The sequence below is a fragment of the Seriola lalandi genome, unplaced genomic scaffold (genome assembly GCF_002814215.2).
Source record: "Seriola lalandi dorsalis isolate HSWRI2012SDOR001 ecotype SW California unplaced genomic scaffold, Sedor1 jcf7180002053433, whole genome shotgun sequence".
Lineage (NCBI taxonomy): Eukaryota > Metazoa > Chordata > Actinopteri > Carangiformes > Carangidae > Seriola > Seriola lalandi.
In genome coordinates, this window is record NW_019523986.1 from 2,224 (window position 1) to 11,409 (window position 9,186).

Genomic DNA, 9,186 nt, shown 5'->3' on the forward strand with positions numbered 1-9,186 from the left:
TTTAATCACATTGTAAATGTAAGTATGAGTTTTCTTTGTGTGTGTGTGTGTTTTTGATTCACTAACTATTATACACTCCTGCTTTGGTTTGGACAGTTACCACCATGTTGTGTTTGGCTAAGAAACTCCATCCGTTGGATCTCAGTGTGCATCACCTGGTGCCATTTTAACTTCCAGCTCAGCTTCGGTTGCTTTATTTCACTGTGTGTGCGCTCGCAAGGGCCAAAGCATGTGTGAGGGCGGGCTGTCAGAGGCCGTGGGGCACATGTTACTCGTTTAGTTTGGTTTTCAGCAGCTCCACTCTGTGTTCTGTTGTTTATACTCCCACTCTACTCTTTTCTTTGCTTTATCTCTTATCTTTTTATCTTTCCTTTGTCACTGAGTTCCCTTGCTACTCTCTAAAATAGTCCATGTTTGTTTAGACATCATCTTTTTAATTCCAGGTTTCATGACTCTGGCTTCTCTTCTGAGTCTCATTACTTTAATGCTGGAGAAAACATTGTGGTCTAATGCTGTGTGGAAATTCCCCTTTTGATGGCAGAGCCCTAAATCGTGCAATTCTACAGTGTCCTTAAGAAGTATCATATTTCTGACTCGAACACCATGGTCAAGAGCATTAGGAACTGGAGTAGCCTGACTGAAATCTCAACTTTAAGTAATTGTGGATCTAAGGGTTTTTATAAAACAGACTGCAGTTTTCAGTTTTGACACTGTGGGACTTATGACTCAATATTTGTAAGCTGAAAACTGACATTCAGACTCACCTGGGTGGGATGCACAGTGCCTTTAGGTGAAGGTAATGGAAATACTAAATGATCACAGCTACACTCACAAACAGAGCACTTCCCAATCACATACCACACATACAGCCTACCAAATTTAAGCTTGATCAAATAATTTACTTTATCTTCTACATTTATACATTTTCAATTGATTTATCTTTTGGTGGTTTCATGGATGGCCGACAGCCAAAGTATGCCTGCTTTCTGTTCTGAGGAGATGCATTTCCTCATCAACCAGGCCAGTTCTTGTCTATTATGTTAATCATGATTTCTTCAGATTTCCATCAGAATTAGTTGTTGAGTTGCCAAGTGTTTGTTGACCACTACAGATATGCTTAGTCATGGTCTCAGTTAGGTCTCTCCACCAAACCAGCAGTGGCTGGGGGAAGTAAAAATGTTGTCAGTCAAAACTTATATTTCCAAACCAGTCCAACAAGAACTGGTGGCTGTTCATGGTGCAGTTTGATTGACATTAAGTCTTTTTCCGTTTGTGTCATCCTGGTTATGTCACGGCTATAGTTTCCAGTGTTGCGCCAAATACTACTCAGAAACAATGAAGATAATTGTTCTGTGTTGAATGTTGTCTCTCTGTTGTGTTTTTTCTTTCAGCGTCAGACGGTGTCTCTCCTGCCTGTGGCCAAGATAGAGGAAGTCCTGTACCACTACAAGCCTCTTCAAGTTGAAACCTACGGACCACCAGTGCCTGAATTGGAGCAGCTCGGCAGACTCGGGTACAAGCTTATTTATACACAATCATGTCCACACACCCGGTTCCTTGAAGCAAACTTACTATGTTTTTATTTAACATTGACATTAGCACAGTTGTCACGTTGACTGACTGAGGAATTACCAATAACAGGTCCTTTATTTCCTCATAAGTTCTTTGGAAGTTTCATGGAAAGAATTATGTAACTTGGTGCCAAGATGGATATGATAAAACAGAGACAAAGCTCTGAGACAGTTTAGATTAGTTTGCTGAGTCAGATTCATAAATAGTTGTTGATTAAATTTAAAGAACTGCTCCATTTAAACCTAAGTTAATATTAAGTAAAAGTTCAGCTAACCTGCAGCTCACTGACTAGCTTATACTAGCAGTTTATTACAGTTAATAAATTAAAAAAACAATTGGTACTAAATTAATGAACTATGGGGCGGGTCAAATAAAGTGTTAGTGATTAAATTTAAATCATGGAGTTTTTGAATTCTCCACATAGCTACAGTGTATTGTAATGGTCTTGGTGTCGGGTTAGAGAGCTGCTAGAAAGTCGGTCTGCTTGGGAAGCCTGGCTCGTCTCACTTGACTCTTCTCTGATTAACTGGGAGGGGGAGGAGGGCTGGGAGAAGGAGGGAGGAAGAGAGAGAGAGAGTAACAACCATCACCCTTCCACAAGCAGCCACAGTGCCTCTGCAGGAGCGTCCATTAACACACACAGGAAGTGCTTTCCCCGACGGCCCCTTTGGGCCAATCAATCCACGACGCCATTGGTCCAGCCCTCACTGAATGTAAGCTATCCATCAGACAGCCCAGCGCCCAGCCGTCTGCACTGCAACTGGCTGGCACTAAAGCCTGCCCACACACTGAGAGCGGCCTGCTTTTATTGGGTGACAGGATCAAAACAGGGTCATATTCTTTTTAGGTGAGCTCATTGACTTTCAGTGCTGCTCGCCCTGACAATAACCTTCATTTGGCTGAGATGTGCGGATTTGAAGATAATGTCAGCATGTTTAGGATAAGGATTTTCTAGTTTATTCTTCTTTATTTTCAGATAAAAGGTGCTATTGACTTTTGTTGTACAATCACATTTACCTAATTACCTGGAAAAGCACCTACTTAAGGTGAAACTTTTTCCTCAAAGGATTGCAGGAGAGTTTAAGCAGAATAACTGGCATTTATTTACATTATGTATTCAGTGAAGTGCTGAGGTCCTACTTCTTTTGGCCAGGCTGATCAATATGCAGATGAAACACATCTCACAATTTTTGCCGCATACTGGAGCTCAGAGGACAGAGGAAGAGGAATGGGGGGTGTGTGGGGGGTGGTGTCAGCAGTTCAGGGGTCCAGGAGGACCAATGCTGGAGAGGAAGGGCTCTGCCACGGAGATAAATGAGGTTCAGTTCAGGAACACCATTCCCACTGGTGCAGGCCGCAGGCAGCGACACAGACGGGCCCGTTCAGACAAACCACAACTCCCAAGATGCAGTGGGCTGTTAGGTAAAAACAAGGAATACTGCTGACACTTATGTGCAGTTGGCAGTTTGTGATTCAGCTAAGTTTGAGGTTTTGTGTTTGCAAGTTCATATACAGTATACTTAGACAATCAAGCTTCCATGCACACGTGTGTCTCTTAAAGCTGCTGTACATTTTGTGTCATACACACTCACGCTCACCCCGGTTATTGCAGTCTCAGCATTTTTGCCACAATGGAACTTGTGTGATGTGGTAAATATTCACAAGCGTGTGTGCAGAGGAGAGAGAAAGCAGACAGCGTTGAGAGGGTGAAAAGTGAGTCCCCTGTGTAGAGCGTGAGACTACAGCTCCAGTCCTATGACCTGTGAAGGGAATATGGTTGAACGTGTGAAGAGATACGGATGTGCCTGAGTGTGGATGAGGTGAAAAGGCCTGTGAGGGGGCCGGTACTTATTTTAAAACATGGCTGTTTGTCTTGGTCAAGGCCCACGGTGACAACAGCAGCACTGGTGATTTGTCTTGGACACAGCCATCAAGTGAGACTGGAGAGTTGAGCTCATACACCCTCTCCCTGGCGGCCCTGGGGCCTCTGGGTTTGGACTCTTGCACGGGATGTCCAGTCAACACAGGACTGACTGGAGCCATGCTTTTTATTTCAACTCACCCTTTTCTTCTACACCACTCTCTGTCTCAGTGTCTGTGTCTTTTTCGCCTTGTCCCTTTGCCCCCCAAAAAACCGCAGGAGTGCTGCACGGCTGCCAGGAAAAAGAAGGGCCACGCCTCTTTCACTGTCTCTCTCTCTCTCCCTCTGTCAGCTGTACCTGAATAAATACGGGCTGAGCTGAGCTCTTATATTAAAGACAGCTGCCTCAATACTGGAGCAGAGTAAAGGCTGCATGTCCAGGCAACAGGGGCCTCCAAAAGTGCCCATTGAGCTTCCCCCATTCACACACACATATATAAACGAATGCTCCTCCCCTGATGTGCATAGGTACATATGATTTGCCACAGAGGATGGGACCCTGACTGTGTGAGGTTTCTATAATGGCAGTATAATGCTGTCCATCTCATTGACTGGCAAACACCCAGAACCATGCGTGAGCAGTAAGAATTATGAGCAGACTATGAATGTAACGCTACAGCCCGTGCGCCAAATGTCCTACCATGGCTCTTTGCTTTTATGTTGAACAGTAAAGGCCTTTAATAAACAAAATCAAAGTAGAAGTAAACACTGCTTTGGAGACACAAACAGAAACATATGATGTTTATGTTGACATGGCTGTGATATGAATCTCAACACACAGCAGCCAGAGACTGAAGCGGTAGCTGTTTTAACTCCCACCTCCTCTCACCGGCCCTGCGCCTGCTGATGGACATAACCTGAATGGAAGGACTTCCATACATCAAAATGCACTGCACCAATGAAGTCATGCCTGCATTATCGTTAAAATAAGTTGTTTTATGTACATGAACTCATGTAGACACATGCTGATGACTTGAAAGAAATATTTATGTTCTATTTTTGATTTTGTGTGTGTAGATGAGCATCTGGGTCTGAGTTTGTTCTCTACAAGAACACTTCTTAAGGTCTGACTGCGTAGGCGATGAAAGACTGACTGGGATCTTGGACAAGGACAAATCATATGGGGGGAAAAATGGGGGAAAGAGAAATTGGCTGCGGAGCGTTGAAAAATTCGACTCAAACCTCAAGTGCTGACAATGAAAGCCAGCCAGAATAGTTGTTTGTGTTGGCACAGGTCGCCCTGAAATTAGCCCATCTCTCTCTGACAGACGTTACTCAATGTGCTCCACCAAATGCCAGTGTGTATAATATTTTGAAATTTTGCCTCCTCCCCCACTCCACATTGCTTTCTATAATTGGCGGAAAAAGTGAGGTTTTCTGTTGGGAGCGCTTGTCACGCATCCATCTTTTGTCGGTGGGGTGAAGGGGAGCAGCTGAATGAGCAGTGTTTAGTCTGGAGCTCCTCTCCTGGGGATGCACTTCTCTGCACAAGGAAGTAGTCCTCAGAGGACTCACCAAACCAGACTAGCTGAAGGGTTAAATAGTGATAGGTAGTTTGCTGTGACCTTATTTCACGAACACAGGACAACCAGTTGTTTTAAACCCCTGGAAACTTCCCCCACGTCTTCATTTAAAATGATGCAATATTTTCATGGACATAGTAAAAACATATGGACTCACTGAAGTAATACATAAATCACTTGTGCTCACACACATAGAGTAGCAATGTTTAACGTGTACTTAAAGGATGCCTGCTCACTGTTCTGGTTGGAAGCCAGGGGTTAATGGGTCTCTGAGTGATGCTCTCCTCCTGCCTGTGTTCTTTAGCTTTCCAAGCATCCCCTGGCGTCTGCGTGTTTATGTGAATGGTGTTTGTTTGTTTGTTTGTGTGTTGGCTTATACTGCATGTTAAGTGCTTTGGTGGGAGGGAGATATCCAGAATAGTCAGTGGTGCCATCACAACCCTCAGTTCCTGGCAGCTGGCTTTGCTGGCCTCTCCCTGCCGGGTTGGCCTGACTCCAGGTCTCAGCTCTCCATCTTTCCAGCTCTGGCCTAGCTGGCCAAGAGCACTACCAGTGACCCTGGATTTGGCTCTGGTAGTTAGCAGGACCACTAAACATGGTCCATAGAGTACTCTTGAATCCATTTCTGCCATCACTAAATTAGAGAATATGAGGTTTAAATTGCATACAAATCATTCTTTCCTTCCCCTGCTTCCCCTCTTACTCTGTGATGAAAGTGCAAGTCAGCCATGATATACTTCTTTTTCACTCAGTATGCAGAGAGTAGCCACTCCAAGGAATCTCTTGAAACAGCCATGAATAGCTTTTCCATGTATCCCAGGTTCTCTGATCCCTGCAGGGCACATATCCATCTGATGGCCCTGACGGGCCTGCAAGAGCCTGGGGAGGAGGGATCAGAGGTCACTGACCGCGGGGGACCAGAGGTGCAGCACTGGGATGTCAGAGTGCTGAGACTGACGGGAGCAGAGTGATGGCACCTTAGAGAGAAGGGTCTTGCATTTTGGGCCTCAAATAGTCATGCACTCATGCACTCACTCTCACGGCTTTGATGCTTAAGTTATGAGCTGGAGACTGAGGCGCCGGTTAACATGACCTCAGATGAACTCCCTCAAGAGCAGTGGTCTTTGATCTACTTTTACTACTATTAGATAATGTCTCAAGGCACATTTTGCTCTAGTTCAGTCAATTAAAATATTCTGTGATGTTGCCAAACAGTGCCATTTATGGGAAATGGTTTATTTGGCTCTTGCATAACAATAGGGCTTACCCTCAAATACTTTGGGGTTGCCACCATAACCAAGACCTAAAGCTGAACTTGGTCTCTCAGATATCTGATATCCTCCATTCTTCCACGCTACACACTCATTGCGCGTGGCAGTGTCTTGTGTTACTAGAGCCAACATAGCCAGTAACTATGGACTTCAATGCAGTGCTTGTCTGATCGTTTAAGTGTTTCCATAGCTTAGATGTAAGAGCTTGACTGCAGCCGTGGGGCTCACAGATTTAAAATTTGCATAGCCAAAAGAGTGTGCAGTCAATATACAAGTGTGGAGGCTAAAGTCCAGCTATTTGACTTGCAAAATTGTCTGTGTCAACAGGATGCACCATCTTCATTCACGGCATATAGCCACCGCCTTGCTTTGGTACTCAGCTTCTTATACTGTAGGTGCTCTCTTTCCTCGTTACTAACTAGATCAGAAATAGAGTGGAGCGTGGCCACCGTCCTCCAGCCCCCACCCAGGCCATTATCCCGTCTGTCTCAGTAAACAGACCATTAACAGACAGAGCTGGTGGAGGCCAGATCACTATTGTTTTCCCTCCCATAGATCTGTGCAAATATTGATCTTCTCTTGAAGTATGAGTCAAAATAAGCACACTATGTAGTTGACTAGAGGCTTTTTACTTGTGGGTGAGTCATTTCTGACCCAAAGAGCGGGCGGAAACAGGAGGAGCCTTACAGAATGACAGAGCAGGAGGTACATTTGTCTTGTGTGTATTCTGGTCATCTGAAAGAGGTCTGCTTTTAGTGTTATTGTTTTCCTCTGTGAGCTGTGTGCCAGGCAGACCAGCAGTCTCCTCCTGACATGAATCCAGGCCAGGCCAAACCAGGCCAGTGAAGGAGACACCCGTGGGCAGGGAACTCCGAGGGTACCAGCCCCTCTTGCCTCCAGGTTTATTTGTGTCACAGCCTAGAGGCGGCAGGGTCAACACCCAGTGAAGGGTGAGGTGATGTCTCCTGACTATTTTAACACACACTGATCTGTGTAGAGGTTTGCAAAGCAGCCGCACACTGTCTAGGGTTGCATGCTTTGATTTTGAGCCTGATGGTGCTCATAACTATGCATTTCACACAAACACCAACAGATTGAGATTCTGTGCCTCTTCTTTTTGCTCCTGCTCTTCACCCCTGGGGCAAAGGGCCTTTCAATGTACAGGAGGATTAGCTGGCTCATTTTCCCCTCTTAAGTGCTAGAGAAAGAAAACAAACTCCCGTCTTGTGGAGCTTGGCTCTGCAGACCTGCCACGCACACTTCATGGCAGGAGGTACTTCTCCACTATGATGTATGAATTATCGCCCTCCCCCTGCTGTACCATTCCCTGCCTTTTTTGTTTTCCTCCTTCCCCCCTTATATGCTCTTTTCCCATCTTTCTCCCTGATTGAAATCCTCTTTGCCTCTCCCCAGTGCTTGAGGTGCATCAGTAACTGATACCTGTGGAGGCGAATCCCCCCTGGGAAAACTCTATTCTTCCTCCCTGTATCGGTGCCCTATTCCCAGGATGTTACATCTAACTGTCAAGGCTCCATTGCTGTGTGTGCTTGTATGGGTGTGCCTTGTGCTAGCAGCCATTAACTGGACAGCATATGTCCTTCTATTGTTTACGGCCCCATTTGGTTAACGATGACACTGATGTCATGTCATTATTTTCCCTCTCCAGTCCAGTGTGCCCCCCTCCTCCTTCCTCTAAGCTCTCCAGGGGGCAGAGTTATCAAGTGGCAGCTCAGGAGACGAAAGAAAGATGCTCTCTGTATCAAGTGGCTAGTGGGGTGTGTGATGCCTCTCCAAGCCCCACGGCTGCTGCGGTTAGGTTTGTAGCCAGTGGCAGAGCCAGCCAGTCAGTCAGTCAGCCAGCCTCTACTGCCCCCATTAGGTTAGACAGAGGAGGTGCAGGGCTAAGACACAAGTGAGCTCTGGATGAGTAGTGACAGGTGACACTTGGAGCAGGAAGCGGTTGATTTAGACGCAAGTAGGACAATGGGCCTTTATCATAAGCACTTCTAGAATGCTGTCTTTCAGAAACATAAAAAAATCATATGTCTCAGCCATTGTCACTAAAACTGACACGTTGACTGCCATGTTGAAGACAACTTACAGATCGTCAGTCACTCCACATGAGAATGTATTTCTATAAGCGTTAATGTCAAGTGTCACCCAAGGCTTCTGTTAACACTCTAAACATGTTCTCTCCTTTACTAAGTGTTAGCGATACCGACCTCCCTGTCCTCCGCTGTTTGGGATGCGGAGAGGCAGACTCAGTCTGTCGGTGGTGATGATAAGACACATGCTAACAGATAAGGGGTCTGTAGGCTCGTGAGGATATGAGGAAACCGCACTGAGCCCCCATCCAAAGTACAACTTGAGATAATCTGGTGGACAGTGGGTAGGCTCATGGCTGAGGATCTGTCTCACACACTCGCACATCCCAGAGGAAGATGCATTCATTGGAAAAGAGTGTGACCTATGACCCATGGTGAAGAAAGACCGTTGTTGACAGATATAATATACCTGTGAGAGTCCTCTGTGTTTGGCTTGTCTGCAGGGGTTTTGTTTCTGGACCGCAGCCTGGACCAATTCACACATTCTCCACTGGTAAAAATTCTGCTCCATCAGTTCGTCGTTGGTATTGATACAAACAGCTCTGCCCTTAGATAAACATGTATTCGCACACATGTGAATTGTGTAGACACACACATGGGGGCATAAGCACACATCTCAGATGCACACAATGCGCTCAGTGTGCTGTGTCTCTCACAGGGGTACATTTTCTCTCAGGGTAGAGTGTAGGGAAGGAGGGGCAGATGGGGCAGCAGTGCTGAGAGTGAAACCGGAGCCGCCTGAGGAATGCAGGGGGTGTTTTTGGAGGACTGGAGTGGAGTTTGGGAGGTGAACA

The 9,186-nt window shown here is 45.8% G+C and overlaps 1 long non-coding RNA gene across 1 annotated transcript in view; it reads left to right on the top strand.

Moving 5' to 3' along the window:
* The first annotated feature begins 1,316 nt into the window (after window positions 1-1,316).
* The window catches only part of LOC111651113 (uncharacterized), a 12,315-nt gene continuing 4,445 nt past the window's right edge, over window positions 1,317-9,186 (top strand). The window contains exon 1 of the long non-coding RNA XR_015436904.1: window positions 1,317-1,513. This is a non-coding gene — a long non-coding RNA (uncharacterized LOC111651113). The remainder of the gene's footprint in view (window positions 1,514-9,186) is intronic.